This window comes from Labeo rohita, chromosome 13 (assembly GCF_022985175.1).
Source record: "Labeo rohita strain BAU-BD-2019 chromosome 13, IGBB_LRoh.1.0, whole genome shotgun sequence".
Taxonomy (NCBI): Eukaryota; Metazoa; Chordata; class Actinopteri; order Cypriniformes; family Cyprinidae; genus Labeo; species Labeo rohita.
In genome coordinates, this window is record NC_066881.1 from 15,788,117 (window position 1) to 15,811,058 (window position 22,942).

The following is a 22,942-nucleotide window of genomic DNA, read 5'->3' on the forward strand; positions in this document are numbered from 1 at the left end:
TTTTCCTTAAAGGATTAGTTCACTTCTAGAATAAAAATTTTCTGATAATTTACTCACCCCCATGTCATCCAAGATGTTTGTCTTTTTTTTTCTTCAGCTGCAAAAAAATTGTTTTTTAAGGGAAACATTGCAAAATGGTGTATATATAGTTGACTTGTGTGGTTCCCGAGGACTTGAAGGTCCAAACTGCAGTTTCAGTGCATCTTCAAGTTCAAGAATAAGGGTCTTATCTAATGAAATGATCTGTCATTTTCTAAGAAAAATACAAATTTATATACTTGAACCACAAATGCTCCTCTTGCACCAGCTCGATCTCACGCATTAAGTAATCATGCGCACGGGACGTAGGCAGAGATACCGACCGAATGTGCAAAGAAAGTCCTTTACAAAATAAGGTAAAACAACATTGTCGGACAATTTTGAAGTTGGAGGAGAAAACAAGAGAGTTTTTCAGCATGTGACTTTTTCCAACATAATTACGTAATGCATGAAGATGTGCATCGCAGAGCTAGATGAGCATTTGTGGTTAAAACATGTATACATTTTTATTTATTTATTCATTTTAAGAAAATGACAGATTGTTTTGCTAGACCCTTATTTCTCAGCTGGGATTGTGTAGAGCCCTTTGAAACTGCAGATTGGACCTTCAACCCATTTGAAACCATGGAAGACCACTATATAGAGAAAAATCCTGGAATGTTTTCCTCAAAAAACGGAATTTCTTTGTGACTGAAGAAGACATGAATATCTTGGATGGCATGGGGGGGTGAGCAAATTATCCGGACATTTTTATTCTGGAAGTGAACTAATCCTTTAACAGATATTGTTTTCTTTTCATCAGGCTCTTAATGATTTAAGTCCTCACTTGGAAAATCTTAAGGCAGACAAGGTCAGATTTCTCTGTCTGTTCTGAATGTCAGGCTGTCCAGCTGTTTGAGATGTTTGACTTCCTCTGTAGGGCTTTAAAGTAGAACATTCACAGTAGCAGTCAAATGGGTCACGCGGGTTTAGCGGCCTGCACTGTGCTGTCCAGCAGCTCGTTCAAGTGATCCATCCTGTGCCATGCTGCTATCCAATCTTATCACACATCTGAGGAAAAAAAAAACAGGGAGGTGGAATATGTCACTACTTGTAGCACTTCTATCCATTTGGCTGTCAGCACTGTAAGTTGTGTATTTTTAAGGATTTTTAGATTGTGAATATCCAGACTAATACGATAACAAATAATCTGTATATACGTGTGTATCATCGTCCACACTAGAGTCCCATCGGAAATACACGTTAATGAAAGTCTGCCGCAGACCAGTATTAATCAGTCAACACAGACGAAAGGGGTGGGTAGTGCACCTCTAGAATGCTTTTACCCCTCAGGTTAAAAAAATGGTAGATTGATTCAATTATCTGTAAATGAGAGATCAAAGGACTCAGAAAAACAACATTTTTGAAGTAGCAGCGGAAGATTAGTTGTTCTAATCTCTTCAGGGTTTTTCTGCCTTCCCATCAAGAGCTCTTGTACGCTGTGGCTGCTACAAAGAGCAGCGCTTCTACTCTTTCAAGATGAAACCCCTCTCTCACTTCAGTCCTCATGCTTTACTTGAAGAGGTAGTCTGTTTGTCCGTATTTTAATTGAAAGTCTTCCTTAATGCAAAATGTTTTTTGTTTGCTTTTGACGTTTGTTGTTCCGTTTGTAAAAGGTTTTTTAAAAGGTCTCTTTGTCCACGTTACCTCAGCGGAAGGGTCTTGATATGTTGTACGGCTGCGTGCATTTACTGCCAAGAATGCTGAGGCATTGAACATTCTTACCATACTGCCTCAATCATTGAGTTTGAGCAATCAAGCAATAGCTGAACTGATTTGAATGCACTAAACTTGTCGCTTCAAGGTCAGGTATTCCGCTGAGATTCCTTTTAAACATTTCATTGTAATAGATGGAGAGATTGAATTCAGTGAGGCAGCTGCTTTTCATGTTTTATTCCTCGTCTGCTTGTCCTGAGTGAAATGACGTGTATGTCTCTGTAGTTGGCGTGCGTTTTAACTTCCAAATTTTAATCTTCAGCCTTTTTTCTGAGTGGGTGTCTTTTAGCAGTGGGTAACACTATCTCTTTTTCTAAATCATACATGTCGCAATGCATCACAGTTGGAGCGGCATGGAAACTTCGCTTCACTTTTGTCTCATACGGAGTCTATGAGAAATGCTTGTAGCATTTCAGCTTGTTTAGATGACCTATTTCTTTATTAAAGGATTAGTTTACTCCAGAATTACAATTTCCTGATAATTTACTCACCCCCATGTCACCCAAAATGTTCAAGTCTTTTTTGCTCAGTCGAAAAGAAATTAAGGTTTTTCAGGAAAACATTCCAGGATTTTTCTTTGTATAGTGGACCTCGGTTGGGATCTGTGAGTTGAAGGTCCAAATTGTTGATTATTCCCTTGAAATTTTAATTGCGATTATTAATTTAGATTATCACAATTTACATTGAATGAGAATAGCTTTATACCATTGTTTGAAGAAACTGCATGCCACATTTTTATAATATAGTAAAAATTAAAAAATAAAACAATGAGAAAAAAAACCCTTAAGATAACCTGTAGGAAAAATACACACTTTCTCTCTCACACATACATACACACACACATATCTTAAGAAAGCAGAATGATGTAAGTGGAATTTTTTTTTTTTTTTTTTTTTGTAATTGTGCCTTTTGAACGATTACATAATTGTGGCATCTGTAAATTGTAAACATGATTAGAAATTCGATTAATTGTGCAGCCCTACGTAGATGTGCATCACAAAGCTAGTGCAAGGCGAGAATTCAGGGTTGTAATCGTGTAGAGCCCTTTTGAAGCAGCATTGTAACTGCAGTTTGGATTTTAAACCTGCTGATCCCCATTGAAGTTCACTATATGGAGAAAAGTCCTGAAAAGAATTAGTTTAATTTAATTTAATTTTTATTAAATTATAGTTTAGTATTCATTCAGCTTGTACATTTCAAACACAATTTCCCAAATCATTACCTTTAGGGATGCACCGAAACGTATCGGCCGAAATGCTTGCGCGTTTTGTCAGTAAAGCCGGTTCTGTAATCAGCGGTAAATGCCATCAGGTGCGTGATTTCACGTTGAGCCGTATATACTACACACAGCCGTTGTTCACTGACGAGCTGCGCAAATCCATGTTCATTATCAGTGTGAATTTGCGCAGCTCGTCAGTGAACAACGGCTGTGTGTAGTATATACGGCTCAACGTGAAATCACGCACCTGATGGCATTTACCGCTGATTACAGAACCGGCTTTACTGACAAAACGCGCAAGCATTTCGGCCGATACGTTTCGGTGCATCCCTAATTACGTTTCCTTAATAAACCTTGGGAAACCCTGACATGATATCAAGTTTCATCTGTTATTTTGGACTCTAGTGACGCTCGATACAGATTCTGTCTAATCTATGACTAAGGGTTATGTTATTCAGTCGTCTTCCAAAGGGTAACACAATCCCATGATTTATTTTCCTCCTTTTTTCATCTGAGTTTGTATGCCTGCTGACGGCTTCATTTTCCACACTTTATTTCTGTAAGGCTTCATTTGATTCCGGATAATGTTTCAAGAGTTAAATCAATTGCTGTGCGCTTTTCCTGACTGCTGAGATACAGAACATTATTACTCAGACTTCACACATGCTCAGCATTTTGGTGATGCTCTCCTCTTTAAAGTGATACTTATGTCTATAGGCTCTTCAAAGGAAAGAAATCGATAAGCATTTGCCGTTGCTTCACGTTTTCAGAAGAGCGTGAATCCTTGAGACAGTACCGTGGCTGTGTTTCACAATATATTCTGAGTTGCCATGGCTGAATAAGAACACCACACAAAATTTTTGATTGCCTCTGTTTTGGTTAGTGTTTTACCTTTAGTTTGTTGTGGCAGTTGGACTGCATGCAAGGCCCTTGTGATCCCTTAGAGATTTTTCCAGAGCAGTGCCATGCACAACCTTGTATTTGATGGCTTCCAAATACCTAAAACATTTCTGAAAGCAGTGTAGAAAATAGGAATCTTGCTGAATATTGGAAGTGTCCTTCAGGTAGATTTGTTAGATTGTTCAGACGGCTAAAAACTCTATTTTGTACTAGTATGTGAATCATTTTTTGTTGTGTAAGTGCACTTGCACCCCTAATGTTTTTTTTGGCCACAATAAAAATAAAAAATTACGAGCATACTTCTTTTTTTTTTTTTTTTTTCTTTTTTTTTCTAAACATAATTAAATAATTAATTAAATGTTAATAAAATAACAAAAGCAAGCATTGAAAACTGAGTAAAGAATTACTACAAAACAGGATATGCTTGCTGTATGACGAAAGACATTTTGTCTGATAAACGTAGTTTAATATTTTAACCTCATGCTGATGTAGCATCCTGAGTAATGCTAAAATGGCCAAATGTGCAACAGTTATAAGAAAATGCATAAGAAATGCAAGAACACTTCCTGTGTGAACACTTCCTTAAATGGTAACAAACTTCTCCCTCACTTCCTCTGTTGACTTGGATGGAAAATGAAAAGCCGTCAGTAATGCTGTAAAGTGTTAAAGTGTTATCACAGGAGTGCAGGTGACCTGGATCTCAGCACTGCAAACATGGTTCCAAAAGAATCCAAAGCCAAAGATGATGCAATACATCTTCTCTGAATTTAGTTGATTGTGTTAAGGAGCATTTTTTGAATGCTTGTGATCAAACTGTAATAGCTGTTTGCTTTGTTGTTTAGCAGATGCTAGTTGACTTGCAGTGTAACAATTTCAGGGACAATCCACCTGGAGCAATCTCAGGTTAATTGCTTTTCTCAAAGGCATAATGGCAGCGGAGTGGGTTTGTAATCTCTGTAATAACACCATTAAGTCTTGCGTCAGATATTAAAGAACATTTTGTTGTACAGCTTGGCAACAGTGCCTTAGTCATCCCACCAGACGATTCAACAGACTCTTGTCACTAGTGGGTAGTTTTCTGGGAATGGGAAAAGGAAATAGATTTGTTTTTATTTGTTTGTTTTGTAGAGAATGCTGAATAATTTTTATTTTAGGTGAAATGGGTCAGTAAGGATCAGTAGGGGAACACACTGAATAAACTTTTGGATGTTTGAGGACCTATATTTCCTGATAATTTACTCACCCTATGTCATCCAAGATGTCTTTCTTCAGTCGAAAAGAAATTAAGGTTTTTGAGGAAAACATCTTAGGAGTCCAAATTGCGGTTTCAGTGCAGCTTCAAAGGGCTCTACATGATCCCAGGCGAGGAATAAGGGTCTTATCTAGCGAAATGATCAGTCATTTTCACAAAAAAAAAAATTGAAAGTGTTACACTTAACCACAAATGCTCAATGCCCATTGTCGTTCAAACAAACGTGCCAACTGAATGCTATGAAAACGATTTATTAGACCACCTGTCATAATAAAGAGAGAAAACAAATATTTTAGGAATCTGTCAAAAAATTGTTTAAATCTGAAAATGTTATGTCATTCGTTAAGTACTGTAGCCTGTATAGTGAGCATAGTTTAAATCTTTACATTAAAAATTGAAAGAATAATACAGATAATAAAGACAAATAAAAACACAAACTCAGTGTTAACCAACAGGTGAGAGGAACGTTGTGCAGGAACACACATTCACTTTGATCAGTCACGTCTATGTCATTTCTTTATCCTATAAAACGTGGCTATGAAGCATCTGATATTTATATTCAGACCTTTACATGCTGATATCCCTTTACAGTTCCTACTCTCATTAAATACGTGCACTACATGTTGTCCTTTAGATCTAAATTTAGCATTCAACAACAGATATTTCAGCACACTGAAAGTTTTTGCGCTGAGTATTAATTGTCTCCCTCTCTACTGTGCTCTGTCTGATGTGCTCATTAATTAAAGATTTAAACATGGACTGTCAGGATGGACTTTTATGCAAAAACAGAAATGCCCGCGTGACCGTAAACTGAAAGTTTTTGCGCTGAGGATGCAAACGCATATGTCAAACTGCCTGACAGGTCAAGTCATTGTTAAAGCATTAGCTTAAAGCTTAAAATAAAAAATTCTCATGTTTTGGGCTACTTGGATCACGTACATCTTCCACAGCATCTCATTCTGTTTCCTCCAGTATTTTTAGACTCATTTTGTCCATAGAAATGCGCTTTTTCGATTTTTATCAATTAGATGTTGCATCCCTAGTTGTTTTATCTTTTTATTTATTCATTTTTTGTAATGAGCATTTGACTTTCTTTGCCCATTTGCTTTGTAAATACTGGGTTGGCACTTCTGCCTATGTCACACTTGCGGGATTACACGATGCGTGAGGTTGAGCTAGTTCAAGATGAGCATTTGTGGTTAAAAAGTATATACATTTATAGATAAGATAAGATAAGACCCTTATTCCTCGCCTGGGATCATGTAGAGCCCTTTGAAGCTGCATTGAAACTGCAGTTTGGACCTTCAACCCATTGACTCCCATTAAAGTCCACTATATAGAGAAAAATCCTGGAATAGTCAGTGGCGAGCCGTGTGGGCAAGTGCGCCGACATACAGTGCCTTTGCGTTACAGTCGTCCCAGGTTCAAATCCTGGCTCGAGGACCTTTCCCGGTCCCGCTCCCCCCTCTCTCTCCCGCTTCGCTTCCTGTCAACTCTAAACTGTCCTCTTATGATAAAAAGACGAATACGCCAAAAATAAATCTTTAAAAAAAAAAAAAAAAATGAAAATGTTATCAGGAATTCTGGAAGTGAATCAATCCTTTAAGTGCCATGGTGAAATATTTGTAATTTTAAGAAAGAAGTGTTTATTTTTTTCCTTTTAGGTATAAAATCAGTATAAAGTGAACATGGATTTGGTTAGATGTAATCATTAGAAGTTATGGCCAGGTGCTTTATTCATCAGTGCAGTGTTGCAAGTGTGTTTGCATGGTGATGCTGGCAGAGCAATAGGGCTTTCAATCAGTGACTTTTTTTTTTTTTGTATGTGTGCAACAAATGTTTATTACATTAAAGTTGCTACATTTATAGAGGGGTGGTGAGCTGTGCTCACCAAATGGGAATTTTGAGACACTGTGCCTCCACAAACTGCAGTTGCTGTATGTGACCTTAGGAACACACTAAGACATTTTGGACAAACTGCAGCTTGATCCCACGCAGTAAACAATATTGCCTGGTTTAGCTTTGATTGCTTGTGTAAGCAAGATTTATCAGTATACCCAATCCTGTCTTACTGCTTGTTTTCAAAAAAGTGCATGCTAGTTATTATCAGTTTTATTAGCAGTTTTATTTTCCAGTCTGGCTTTGAGCTATAATGTGCATGCTTAAAATCCTAGAGGAAAAAAATCGACTTGTCTGCACATAAAGGAACCTCTTACTTCATCATTTGGGATTTGAATGAATGTTAAGGGAACGTGTGTTAAGAACAGGTGGCTTACCTCTTTAAGACAGAGAGACCTCTCAGGCACCTCCTTGTAAATAAATTTGCCCTGTCTGGGTAATTTTTAATGATAATTGCATACAAGAACACACAAAGATGACTGTAAAATGCTTGGATTACTGTAAATGATTTTAAAAACGTTTTTGTTGTTGCACTCTGGAATGTGAGAATACATCTGTTGACTTCATTTATCCTCATTAGAGACAGACTGCTTGCAAACTCTGTTGTTGTTAGTGAGTCATATTCCCAAATCTTTGATAGAAGGCTCTGCACTAACATGCTTGTTTAAAAGCACTTATGCCCCCCAAGTGTAATTATTTTTGTTTGTGCGCAGTCAACGTTTTTTGGGAGTGTAATGTTCACGTCACAATGTAACGTATGTGTGCACAATGTATATACAAAGACAAGTATTAAATATCTGAATTAAGAATTGCCATAAAATTCATAAACGTAAGATATTCTTACTACATGACATGGGTTGAGTAACTTATCCTTATAAGTAGATGTCTTCACAGAAAGTTTAAACATTTTACTCGACCGGTGTCTGGTTATTGTAAACACTTCATAATAACTTTCATCAGTTATTTACAAAACCATTATATAATGCTTCATTATGTAACAGAACATTTTAAATATGAGTGTTTTTGTAAAATGTTAAAGGAGAAGTCCACTTCCAGAACAACAGTTTACAAATAATTTACTCACCCGCTTGTCATCCAAGATGTCTTTCTGTTTTCAGTCGTAAAGAAATTATGGTTTTTGAGGAAAGCATTTCAGGATTTTTCTCCATATAATGGACTTCATTGGTGCCCTGATATTGAACTTCCAAAATGCAGTTTAAATGCAGCTTCAAAGGGCTCTAAACGATCCCAGCCGAGGAAGAAGGGTCTTATCTCGCGAAACGATTTTGAATACTTTTTAAGCACAAAAGCTTGTGTAGCACAGGCTCTGGGATGCGCGTCCATGATGCTACGAATTAGTAATGGGTCATTCTTGAACTATTCTTTCAGATCTTCATTGTGACTTGGGAAGAATGAGTCGTCTCGGGGAGTGATTCATTCAGTCGTGCATGCACAACATCCTTTTAGGTTCTGTACTGGAATTAGTTCACCTGTTTCGAGTCTTCAAACCCGAAAACATGTCAGATAAGAAGTGAGGTGAGCTAATCATATACTAAAGATCCAGGTAAACAATGACTTAATCTTTTCTGTTTCCTACAGCATTATAGTTTTGTCTTGTTTGTAGTGTGATCAACATTTGTGTAAGCAGTAGATGTGTTAGGGAAGTAACACGTAACATTTTAATTATATTTTGCTAAAATGAACAAAATGACTTGAAGATTCATTCATTTTGCTGAACAAGACTCAAAGGTCCGAGTCTGTAAAATGATCCGAACTTCCCATCACTACTGCGAATCATGTGTAAATTCATCATCTGTGTACTGAGTATGGTTAAAAAAAAAACTCCATCTTATTTTGTCCTACAACTCAGAGGAGGACATCGTTGTACCTTTTTGTTTGTAAAAAGCGTTTACAAACTTACTTGCACTTTCTTGGTCTTTGCACGTTTGCTTTGTAAACACTGGGTCTGTAGATCCGCCTACGTTCCGTGTGACCTTTTGACTTGATTCAACAATACGTAGTGTCGTGAACGTGCATCCCGGAGCCTGTGCTACACAAGCTTTTGTGCTTAAAAAGTATAAAAAAATAAATTTTCCAAAAAAAAAAAAAAGACAGATCGTTTCACTAGATAAGACCCTTCTTCCTCATGGTGGGATCAGTTAGAGCCCTTTAAAGCTGCATTTAAACTACATTTTGGAAGTTCGAAATCAGGGCAACAATGAAGTCCATTATATGGAGAAAAATCCTGAAATGCTTTGAAGACAAAAAGACATGAACATCTTGGATGACAAGGGGGTGAGTAAATTATCTGTGAATTGTTGTTCTGGAAGTGGACTTCTCCTTTAATAAAAAATGTATCTAATGGCTTGTGATTTGCATTATAATGCAGTAAAGTTAGTTACTAGTGAAAGTAACATGCTAATATATCAGCTTAAACTACCTTTATTTTTTCCACTTTTTCATATTAATTGGAGTATGCTGTAATTTATTTTTCATGAATATTAATTACGTGAACACCTTGTCTGAAAAGAATACGCTCTTAAGTGTGTGCTAATCAAATGAGAATAGACGAATCCTACTTGTATGAGGGCATGGTTCATGAATATTAATTAAGCTACTTGATTGAATGCTCCTGGAAGGTTAAACATTCAGGTCTGCATGACCTAATTAATGTTCTTGCACTATGTTCTATTTTTACATCAAAGCATTCATAAAGGACACATTTTTTTAAAACATGTAGAAAGGTAAAGTTGTTTTTGATAAAAAATAAACTGTAGGTAGTAAACTATATTTAACTCGACATTCCTTCTCTAATGGCATGAGATGCAGTTTAAAAAAAACAACAACATTGAGACCAGGCAGAACAGCAAGAGACATCTGTGCATGTTTACAATGACCAACAACTGGAAGCACAGAGAGAATACAGAGCACATCCTGTGTGAAAGGCTTTTAACTGTGAGCCATTCACAGTGTGATCAACATAATTTGTTTGTAAGGTTAGGTTTGTAAGGATACATTGGAAGGAGGTTGTTTCATGATGGATTTTTAAAGATTTTAAGTTTTACTGTGTTGTTAAATCTCACTTGCACAAGTGCAACAAAATTATTTTTCGCATTCACAAATGCGAATGAAATGGTTGACTGTAGAGTCCTGTAATAGCCCATTCACTATAGTATTCTATTCACACAAATAATGGCCTGCTGTTTTGAAATCATGAACTCCTGCACTGTTTTTATTCTTTTTTTCCTTTGTAGGTTGTCCTTTTACAAATGCGTAAAAATGATTAAACGAACAAGTTGAATTGTGCTGAGGAACTGGTTCTTTTCAAACTAGGTTTTGTCTGTCTACCTGTCTATCTATCTATCTGTCTCTCTATCGTGCTCTCTCCGTTCAGTTTTCAGTGCTTTTTGCAGTATTTTCTGTATTAATTTAGATCAAATTACTTTTTCATTCTCTCTTTGAGGATGCCATTATATTTGCATTAATGCATTCAGCATACGCTTATCCAAAGTGACTTGCAGTCTATTCAAGGTATTCATTCTATCAGATGCATTTTCCTTGGGAATCAAACCCATGACCTTGATGTTGAGCAATAGACTTTTCTGACATTAATTCTTTCTTTGTTCTCCTCTCTTTATCGGTGAAGTTATTTTTAATACAATGTAAATCATTTATTTGATGTGAATTGCAAAGTATGACTTCCCATTTACATCCAAACCATAGCTTTATACATTTAGTCCTAAAGTTATTATCCTTATAGTGAATCAACCTTAAATGATTTCACCAAATTAGCTTAGCTTCATAAAATAGCACAGCTTTTTAGTAAGATACGTTCATATTTGATATGATCTGGAAGCGTGACTATATTTTTAACATGAAAAAATATGGTAGACTCTTTTGCTCTTTCGTGTGTGAGGGGGGGAAAAAAGAGAGCTCTTAACCTAGGGATGGTGAGTCAGGTGCTGCACGCTAGAGTTGACAGTGCAACAAATACAGCATGCACCCATTGATATGAATAGGAATAATGTGCTTTAACTGCAGAGAATGAAACTATCGAGTGCTCAAAGCGTTCAAGTGTAGACAAGCGAAAATATCTGCGCTAACCTTATTCTTTGCCTCCAACATAAAGGGATAGTTAACCCAAAAAAAAAATTACCCCATAATTTATTCACCCTCAAGCCAGTCTAGGTGTATATGACTTTCTTCTTTCAGACGAATACAATCAGAGTTATGTTAAAAAAATGTCCTACCTCTTCCAAGCTTTTGATTCCAAGATTTTAAAGCCCAAAAAAGAGCATCCATTCATCATAAAAAGTGCTCCACACGGCGAGAGCTGTCTGTCAAGTCAGGAGCACTATACTGCATCATTATACAAACAGACTAATGTCTGTTTTCTGTTGTTTATCATGGGCATAGATCAACTTTTGATCACCCTTGTATGTTTAGATAGCACCAAAAAAAAAATGTAGCCTGCCTTGTAGTTTACATTTAGAAAAGCGAGCGCAGCGCAAGTGTTTGCAGACTGTGCGTAAAACAGACTGTCATTGAGCTCACCCTCTTTAGTAACTTTATCATCTGGTTGTAAAATAGTCCATTATAACATAGTTTAGGGCATTGACATCACCAAGTTTGAGCCGTTTGAGACGAGTAAGATCGTTTAAATGAGCAGCTACAGTACTTCAGACTGCGTTGTTGTGCTCCGCCATCTAACGATATTAAAAAATGTAAATAAATAAATAAACTTTGTGTGCCGTAGTTTACGCAGGACTGGGGGAGAATGTGCATTGATACACCTTTATTGAATATGTTATGTGGTTTATTTTGATAAGTTAACTGTTTTTGTGGTGTTAAGTAAAAGCACCTCCACAGTGCATTCTTAACAACAGAGACACAGTCATTTCTCCTTTCTGTAGTAAATCGCCATTTTTCTGTACTAAACAAATGAATTTTGCTAAATGTTTTTTAGAGATGATAGACAAGATGTTACAGAATAGTAATTTAATGAAAACCTAATTTTGAACAAGAATTGACATTCAACCTATTTTTTTGAATTTCCTGAAAACGTCCCAGCGCAACATCCAACAGGTTTTCCCAGATCGCATCACATATTGAAATTTTTCGTTTTGCTCTCTCCACAGCGCTTTTGTGTTCGTCACTTCTCACTGGACCTTGTGCTACACCTACACCATTCTTTGTGAATGCGTGTACGACATTTAGCAGAAGCTAGAGATTGCGGTTTATGAAGTTTAAAATATGGATATTTTTCTTACACAGATACATTGATTCGCTTCAGAAGGTCTTTATTAACTATCCGGAGCTGTGTGGAATAGGGCTGTGCAAATAATCGGATGCAATTATTATGTGCATCTCATCAGTAATGCCGGTTCTGTGATTAGTCGTAAATCTCCATCACGTGCTGTCAGATGGAGCGGCATTTACTACATAGAGCCGTAGTTCACTAATGAGCTACGCAATATGACGTTCATCTTTGGATATGTATCACCTCCGTGATGTTGCGTAGATTGCACTTTTTATGATGGATGGATGCTTTTAAATCTCACCACCCATTCACTGCCATTATAAAGTTTGGAAGAGCCAGGACATTTCTTAATATAACTCCTATTGTATTTATCTGAAAGAACAAAGTCACATACACCTAGGATGGCTTGAGAGTGAGTAAATCATGGCATCATTTTTTTGGTGAACTACCCCTTTAAATACTAGCGAATATAAGCGAATGTAACAATTTATCAGCCAGTGGCTAACAATAGGTTTTAGTTGCTTAGCATAAAAATTTGTAATATGTGAGTAATTTGCTTGCATTGTAGAGGGTTGCGAAACCACAGCCACATCACAACAGTGCTATTCAGTTTTTGCTTTTGCTTCACTCAACAAGACATGGGCACTGACAATAAACCTCTTTGTTGTATGTTGCTTTTTGCTTGTTACATTGGAGTATTCTCCTTCAGAGGTGTCCTTCAGAGATACTATCTTTTCTGTTCAAAGTGCTGTATTGTATATCTGAATTGAAACAATGTAGTACTGTTTAACAGCTATTTCATTCTTCATTCTGACAACAGATCTACTTGGGCTTTTGTGGGTCACCTGATGATCATTACTTACTGAAGCAGTAAGGATTATATTTGCAGGCCTAAAAGTGGGCCAATAGTTTTTTTATTATTATTTTTTTTAATATACACTCCAGAAAAAATAGGGGTTAATAACAACTCAACTTGGGTTATTTGCACATGCTGGGTTATTTTGACCCAGCTGGTTGGGTTAATGTTTTTTACCCAACATGCTGGGTTATTTTATTTAAGTCAGCTATTGTTTAAAAATTATTATATTGCTGTCTTAAAATGAGCTGGAAATTTAAAAAATCACACACAGAATTACTTGCTGTTGCAATAATCAAAAGATGAACATTTATTATTAAGCAAGAACACAAGAACAAAATACAAGACAAATTAGATTTATTTGGCTGAATACAGCGTTTGAAATATAACAAACATTTAAACTCGTTTAACAGGTATTTTAGAAAAAAATGTAACATTTAAAAGTATCATTTTAATGTAAGTGTATACAGCCGTTCTCTGTAATCACTTTTTACTGAAATAGTGCTAGTTCTTGTGTCGGTTTGTTGCCGAAATGTGAGCTGGTGAAGGGCTACTGTTCGCAGGGAAACTACAAACTTCAGACTGCAGCCTTGCGCAACCTGTCCGTAAACGAATGGTACTGAGATAGAAGGACATATTTTAACATTAAATTAAATTTTAAACTCCAGTATTATATTGAATAAAATCCATTTATGTTATGCAGGGCAAAAGCTGTTCAAGTGAAGCCACCACTGCTGACACAGCTGACTGACATCTCATCCTTATGTTGCATTGTGTAAAATAATATAATTTACACCACAGTAAAGACTTTAGAAATGAAATGTATGCCAACCTTTATTTCGCTGAAGAAGTGCACAAAATCAGCGGCACTCAAAACCGCTCTCTCCTGTAGAGGACTCAAAAAGCCCACGCTCTGACTGTAACTCAGCAGCTGAGTTGTTTTTTGTTTTTTTTTTGGAGACGGGCTCAACCCAGTGGTTGGGTAGGTAAAAAATAACCCAGCAACTTAGTTACAGGAAAACTACCCAGCACCTGGGTGGAAAATTTAAAAAATAACCCAATAAAATGACCCAACAAGCTGAACCCAGCATTTGGGTTAAAAAAAAAAAAAAAAAACCCTAGCATTTTTACTATGTGAATATTCATGTTATTCAGTTATTAATTTCACAAGTGGAAAAGATGGAAATTATAGAGCTGTAATGTAACTACGTTACTAAAAACATGTTTATGAACTCAGTAATGCTTTTGTAGTTTTCAACGCATGCTAATGCCTTCAATGCATTTTTTTTGTCATTTCAATAAATCTGTCTGTGTGCCTGCTTGATAAAATTGCTGCAAATTCTGCTGATGTGTCAAAAAGGCAAGAGACTTGTATTTATATTTATAAATAGACTTATTGCAACTGGCCTGAAAGTGTTTGTGGAGCCCTGTCTTCCCTTCCACTGGCTGTCAATTTATTCAGGGAAAAAAAATAGGCTATTTGTTACTCAGGCCACATATTGCCCCGGTATAACTGTTTGGTATAGTGGTAATCTGTTAGTGTCCCATGTTGTTGTCAAGCAATTTCGTAATGCTTTACTCCTGTTTTGTCAGTGCACAGCTGCCCTGCTGGATCGACGCTGAGTTTGGTGGTCATCCCACAGCAGATGACAGAACACGTCCTTTGAGATTTCCAACCTCATTACCTGAGGTGTCTGGGCCGAGCAAATGCACTCGTTTTAGCCGGCATGACTCAGTGTGACTGAGTGACTCAGTGTACTTGCTGTTGAAACATTTGAGAATGTTGCATGTTGTTTCTCTTTTATTTTTCGCTGCGGGTTTCCTTCAGAGCCGCATTTGCTTCTGTTAGGTACGGTGTCTGTGTCTCTAAGCCCTCTCTGTCCGTTTCTCTCTCTGTCCATTTCTCTTCTTCTCTCTGGTGTTCCTGTTTTGTAGTGCGTGTCCTAGCAGAGCCTCTCGGCTGATCGGGCTTTGTTTCAGACTGAATGAGCGCAGTGTGGAGGCAGGCTGGCGGATAAACAGCAGGATCTGCAACAAGCAGTCACAGCTCGCTCTCCCACTTATGCTCTCTCTCTGTCTCGTTCTCTTTCTCCCTCGCAGCACTCCACAGGAGGGAGAGAAGCGTGATGAGCTTCTCTGTTTACTGGCCTCTTCCTCTCTGTTGAGTAGCATGCATGTTTTATTACACTGCCATCAGAAGCACAAAACAAGCATTTGTGTGCAAGAATTAGCCACTCCTCTGAGAAAATTCACCATCGTTTTTATGTCCCTCTGCTCTGCATGCGTAATTTCGACGCCGCAGGTTTTTCATTTCCCTTTTCGTCTGTTTTGGTATTTAAGCCAATGCCGACTCATGCAGGGCTCATAGTCTTTCGATAATACGATTGTATTCTGTGCCCCTCATGGATATCGTTTTGGAAGGAGTTCTGCTTCTTGGTCTGGACCATCACCAAACACGAGCAGAAATTCCAGTTGGCAGACGGATGAGATGAGAGATGCTATTAGCCAATGACAAGATACTCTCTCAATGCCTCTTGGCGGAATAAACTGCTTAACTTCTGTTGCACTGCAAATGAAGAGAAGCACTCGTAACACACTCGACTGTTTAAGATCCTTATCACTCAAAGATGAAACCTTTGTTCTGTCCACTGTAAGTAGTCTTGACATGATTAAAGTTCTTGTGCTATAAAAAGATAACAAGGGCAGATGTATTGTCTTTTACTGCTCAGCTTGTTAAAGTCAACCAGAAACGTAATGCATTTTACTTGCGTAAAGTGACTTATTTTAGAAAAATAGTAGCAAGACTTGATTTTTATCCACTGTGATATGATTGGATGATAGAAATGGCTTGTATATGACAGGTGGTTTTGTGGTTAGAGGTTCAAAAAATTACAACTTGTTTATGTCAGCATAACAGAAAAGTCAGAGGTAAAGATTATGAAGACATTTTTTTGTCTTTGGAATAACATTTACTTTTTTGTTGTCTCATCGTTATCCTTTCAATAATTAAAAAAATTGTGGGATTTATTCCTTCCGAGTACTTTAAGTCTAAATAGTTTATTTTTTTGGATAAGAGTGTTAATAATGTAATAACAATTCAGCACTAGGTGTAATATGGACAAACCCAGCAATTGGGTTGTTTTGACCCAGTAGCTGGGTAAAATGTTTAACCCAATCTTCTGGGTTGTTTTATTTAATTGAATTATTGCTTAAAAATACTATATTTCCTGCTTAAAATGAACCCAAAATAATAGGGGTGGGAATCTTTCGATACCTCATGATTTGATTTATATTGATTCTTGGGCTCACAATTCGATTAAAAAAAAAAAAAAAGGGATGTTGTGTTTTTTTTTTTTTTTTAATCATTATTCATGATTTTTCATAAATAAAAAAAAAAAAAATATGTAAACTGGACGTTAAAAGCACCAGTATTTTGATACAAAAACACACTTGTATGGTAGTCCTGACTGGGCGATATAAATTTCCTCTAAACAATAACACGAGTTTGATAAATGTCTGATATAATGTTTATTCAGCGAAGGTGGAACGAAAAAGTGCTGGTCATTTGAAGCATGCCTTATGGACTGTTTATCCACTCGGTTTAAAGTTCAAACGACGGCACGAGTTTACTAGAGCAGATGCGTTTACTCACTGATGAGTCTCGGTCACACGAGCACTAAACAGTGCTGCAAGATCCAGTGGGAAGTGCTTGAATTCAGTAAAGAACACAAATAACTCGGTTTATAGCTAGATGATACATTGCTGGCAAACGGAGAGACACTGTGTGCAACAATACAGTCAGAAGGCTTTTTCATTTACAAATCACCATCATTTACCATAGATTTACTGTAGTAGCACTAACTAATTGAATGTATTGAAGAAGGATTAATGGAATGTAATTACAGTATTTTTTGTGATTTAAGATATAGCATTTGTGCTTTTATACTAAATGTATTTAGACTAGTTTTCATACAAATACATAGAAACCATGTTGCATTTCTCCATGGTATGGAGGTGCTATTTTTGTGTTTTGTACTATGCTTATCATTATCTAAATGTATGCTATTATGGAAAACAAATGATTAATAAAAAAAAAAAAAAAAAAAACCTGAAATAGTCAGAATAATTCAATTTTGTCATATAAAAATGAGATTGCTACAATTTTTACTGCTATTATTGATTTTGATAATGAACATAAATCTATAAATCTGCATCCCAACTCAAGCTAATACATTTTTTTTTAATGTATATTATTATTAATATTATGAGGCAACACAAACCTGTTTCTTGATTTTAAACAATATTACTCATCAGAACATGTAGAACTAAGAAATACTTTTTTTTTAAATTTTAATTTTTTTTTATTAATTTTGTTCAGTAAAAATGACTGGGAAAGTATAAAGAATTTAAAAACTTGCAGTGTTTGTCATGTTCTGACCATAAAAAATAATTTAAAACCACATTAACATTACATTACATTAAAATTACATTAACCATCTGGTTTTTGCAACTTTCAGATTGGAGCAAAAATCTGCCTTTAAACTTGAAAGAAATAAAAATGTGACATTTATCGTGGTAATTATCAATATCATCTGATATGAAAAAAATTCTCTTAAAATTTTTTTTTTTTTTTTTTTTTTTTTTTTTTTGACCATTTTGCCCAGCCCTAAAATGATACTATGGAACCCCTAAAGGGCATAGATATGAGATAGGAAGAATAAATATATTTAAGCACTTTCTCTTCATTTATATCATTGGGTAATTATACTTTATATAAATTGTGGGCATTAGGGAGGTGCTATTAATATGTGGGGTACTGGAATTTTTTGAATGCGCATTCACTTTTTGCTTTCACTTTTAAGATTCGCAATCACGTGTACTCTGTTTACTACAGAGCAGCAGTACTTACCACACATTTTCTGCAAATCATCATCTGCATGTGCAAATCATTCGCCATCATCCTCTCAGTCATCTCTCCTTGCTCTATTTACATGGTAAGTGAAATTTTATGTACTGTAATGTAACAAGCAGTCACTAGAAAGCGGCTAACCAAAGAACACGTTGTTTGTTTTGCGTGCCCTTCTAAGTACGGATTCATTATTCGGTCACATCAAAACGTCAATAAATAATATAACATTTTTGACTGCTGAGTCAAAACAACCAAATCTTGCTGGATTTGTCCATATTTCAGCCAGTTGTTTTTAACCAAGCATTTTTAGAGTGTATGCTGAGCATTACATTTTAATATCATTTTGTGCACTTGATTAAGATTTGTATGGTAACAAGTATTCTTTGTATTTAAAAATATGTTTTTATGATTTTAATTATTTTTTTTTTTTTGCTATTATGTGTAATGTAGGACTGACGGACAGAACCTGAGACGTTCCCTCATTCCCAACACAGGGACTCATTGTTGGCACTTTTGCTCCTCTATTAAAGCACACTTAATTAGTGCCATGTAAACAAATGGGACTTGCTGGGCTCCTATAGAAATGCAGAGTGCTCATTGAACACAGTCTAATTTGTGTGTATGTGTGCACATAGTAAGGTGAGCGGGGACTTCGATTCAGGCTCTGGGCTTTTTTGGCATGATTTACATTTACAGATTGTGCACCTGTAGAGACTGCTGTTCTCTGATGTTGAGAGTTGAAGCATACATTTCCAAGTTTAATGAGCTCTTGTATTAATGAGCACTGCATTATTGCAGATTCAAGGTTGTGGAAAATGACAGTAGGAAAAGTCCTGTTTTCTATGCCATGTTGTCTTCATCAAACTTAATTTTTCAGGGATTGAAAGGATTTGCATCACACATGTTTAATATTTAATTGATTTGTGTATTTGTGCTGTTTAGTCATCAGGTGTCACCTGCTTTATTTGGATTGATTAAATCATAATCATGAATCCCTTAATCCCAGATGTTTTAATTGGACGTGATGAGTGAGTAATTGATGGGCATAATCTGGCATGCATTTGGTTGTTTACACGCTACCAAACCGGGTTGTGCCATGTGCTTTGATAATGTTCCAAGAACCGATTATGAGGGAGAATAATTCAATGCGCTAATCATTTAAAAAAAAATGAAGAAAAAAAACAAACAAAACAACATAAAGACAAGCATTTTCACAAAGCATGGGATTTGATTAAGCATTGAGCATTTTTGCATTGCTAACAGAGGCAGGGCTTGTCACTGTGGTTAGCTTGGACTGTTTCCTTTCTTCTATCCCCTGCCAAACCTGACAAGATTTACTTCTGTGAAATGAAACTGATTGCTACATGCCAATCTGAGTTTTTCAAAAACAATATGCTGAATGCCTCTGAATGCCACAAAACCATAAACACAAACTCAGGAAGCATGTAGAAAAATTGTATTCAGCATTTTGTTCAAGACTCCATCACACACTTTTTAATTTTTTTTTTATTTAATTGTGAAATTATGAATTTTATTTTATTTTAAATTTATTATTTTTAATCTTTTTAAATTATTTTATTTATTAATTTTTAATTAGATTTTTCTTTTGTTTTTGAATGTAACAGTACTTACCCAGCTATTTATTTATTTATTTTTAATTTAAGTCTTCAATGTCAATTATGACAATTATTTAAGTCTTCAATTCTAAATGTTGCATTCATGTTCTTAGCTTGTGCTCTTATCACGTAAGTGGCAATTTTCAGGACAGGTGGCTAAAACAAACATTACATGAAATACACCACTGTCTGGGGAAAAACAATGCATGAAAACTACAAATATTTTTCATTAATGTCTTTGAGGTCACTGAAGAGCTGTAAAGATCAAGCCAGTAAACCCTGTTGAGTGTAGTGAATGTGATTGTTACAGTGCTGCTCTGAGCAATATAATCTTACAAAGCGTCTCTTTGTTTTAATAGGTTGCTGCTCCTGACCATTTAACAATGGAAACTCATGTTCTTCCAGAGCCTCTTCATTTCACAGCCCACACTGCACCTCTGTCATTGTGAGAAATTCAGTCTAAGGTAGGTTTTATATATATTTATATATGTATATTGGATAGTATATATCGGATTTGTCACAGGAATTAATGTTTAACTTTTTCACATGCCTCTGAGCTCAATGTACACGGCTGTAGCAGAATTCATGGCTTTTATAAAGAGTTGAGTATTTATCATGCTTGCGTTTAAGATTTCATTTGGATTGTGAAAATGTTTTGCATATAGACCCGCTGAACTATCATTTGGTCTTTTTGAGACCATACTAGGACTTTTTTTTTTTTTTTTTTTCTCACTTCTTCTTGAAATACCAGCAGGCTACATTGTTCAGGATGAAGGAAGGGTTTGCATGCATGGACCATCAAAACATTAATCCTCCATATTGGAGTGTCATGTAGTGTCAGTGGTACCAAATGGTTCTTTTGTCACTTCTGCTTATTGTAGGATCAGTCAGTCGCTGGCCGTCCTTTTACCCAGCAGGGTGCCGTCCTGGCTGGCGCTCTTCTCTCTTGAATCCAAACCCTTAGTTCTTGCTGTTTTGAGGCACCATTGTTGAGAGATTTTGGCCAGAATCTCCAATTAGAGGACTGTTCTCACTAGCTCTTATATTAGAAATAACCCTTCCCTGTCCCATTGTCCCTAGCTCTTTCTTTCAGCTGAGTTCATCTGTGTTTGAAGGGAGCTCAGAATGAGGTTATTCAGCAGATCAACTGGTGGACATTTGTGCAGCTGTCACAGACATGACAGGGAGGTAGCGGTGTGACTCTGCTGTCCCACTGTTCGTGTAGCCAACCATTTATACATCAGCCTGGGTGACTTGCAGGTGATGTCTTGTTTCCTTTGCTTGAAGATCTAGCTGACAATGAGCAGTTTTTATGCTTTTAGAATTAAAGTGTTGATAGTAGAGCTGCACGATTCTGGTTCTTCTGGTTCTGATATTTTTTGGTTCAAATAGAGATCACGATTCTTCTACCATTCTGAACTAACAAAAATATTAACTGCCTCATTCTATTCAAAAATGTTTCATTAATTTGAATTATTTTTAAAAAATTGTTTAAATGAATGGTTCAATGACTCACTCATGAATACTTCAGCATTTTTGAATGAATTCCTTGAATGAATGATTCAGTGACGAATGTTAAGTCACTCGTTGCCACCTAATAGTGAAACAGTGTAATCAACAAACGTTATTTGAAGTGCCAATTACTTTCAAAAGACGATTTTAATCACTGCCATAGACATCAGTGTTTACATCTGAACTATAAACTTTTATCCAAGTAAAATATGTGATAATATGAATGACTGCAACACAGAAACTATACTGTGTGGTTGGAAAAAACTGTTTGTGAAGCCATTTCATACTGGATTTGCATGTTCCGGTATGACCTTATCAAAGGTTTAATAAACAGATGAATCATTGTTATTCCGAAATAAGATCGCACGGGTGTTTGAATTCATATCGCAATCTTTTAACAGTTAATTGTGCTCTAGTTGGTAGATTTAGAGTGTTTCAAACATTTTTGGATTACTAGTAGGGTTGGGTGATAATTTTCAATAATTTTAAACCCTTTTCATCAAAGAATCTTGAAAAATATATCACAATTTCCCAAAAATATTAAAGGGATAATTCACCCCAAAATGAAAATTGTTATTAATTACTCACTCTTATGTCGTTTCAAACCCGTAAGACCTTGCTCATTTTTGGAACAAAAATTGAGATCTTTTTTGATGAATTCAAGGAGCTTTCTGACCCTAACTTTGATAATAATAAGATGCTAAATAAGCATCAAATCATCATATGGGTAGTTGACAAATAAAAATTGGACTGTGTCCTATGGTGTGAGACAGCAAAAATGTAGAAAAAAAATTAACATACAAATAACATGAGAAAAATGTATCTTCATTCTTAGTTACAAATAGCATGAGAGAGGTTTATCTTGTATATATAGTTGTATATAGTGTTAGAGATTTAGTTTTTAATTTTTTTTTTTTTTTAAACTTTTTTCCGTCACACCATAGGACACATTAATACGTCAACTACCCACATTAGAATAATTTCTGAAAGATGATGCAACACTAAAGACTGGAGTATTGGCTGCTGAAAATGTTTAAATATTTAAAAACAGGAAAGGTATTTTATTATTTATTTATTTACAGTATTACTGTAGTTTTGATCATACATGTATATAAACTCACTTAAAACTAAAGTGTTATTTTTTTTTCTTGCATTGTACATTTTGAATATGCTTTGCAGAAATGGCCGTTTGGTTGAAATGATAGTTCCTCTGATTGAATGGAAGTTGTATATGTCAGTATACTGAAAAAATATTGAGGTTATTCTTAGCCCTAGAAAGTAGTCATCTTTTGGTTTTGATCTTTGAAGAGAGATTTTGCCATAAACAAATTAAAGTGCATAATCCAAACAAACACTCATACATATGCTTAATTCTGTTGAGGTCACTGCATGCATAATGTGAGCAGATGAACATGAGAACATATACAGAAACAGACAGGCTTATTCAGAGCCGTCTGAGGTCACAGTCTCGTTAATGTTTTGTGTACTGTACTGTGCTGTGGAAAAAATTTTAAATCCACAAATTTATTTTTCATACAGCAGCACGGCCTTGTGAGTTTTTCTGCTAATTGTTAGTGGTCAGGCACTGCAAGTAAGAGATTGTTTTTTCTAATTTAAAAATGGAGTGTTTTGTTTCCCCACCCCCGTCTCTCTGCTCTCAGTAGGAAGTCCGTCTGTAGCGGCCTTTTCGCCAGCAGGTGCGTGCCACACTATAGTGTGTGTGTG

At 36.0% G+C, this 22,942-nt stretch overlaps 1 protein-coding gene across 3 annotated transcripts in view; it reads left to right on the top strand.

Annotated features, from left to right (window-relative positions):
* Positions 1 to 22,942, top strand: part of ndst2a (N-deacetylase/N-sulfotransferase (heparan glucosaminyl) 2a) — a 142,373-nt gene that overhangs the window by 8,507 nt on the left and 110,924 nt on the right. For 2 of the 3 annotated variants that reach the window (XM_051125621.1, XM_051125619.1), the window contains exon 2: positions 20,065 to 20,169. The gene's annotated coding sequence lies outside the window, so the exon portion shown is untranslated. Of the gene's footprint in view, positions 1 to 15,508; positions 15,831 to 20,064; positions 20,170 to 22,942 lie in introns of those variants that run through there. The other variant, XM_051125620.1, reaches the window with a different exon arrangement.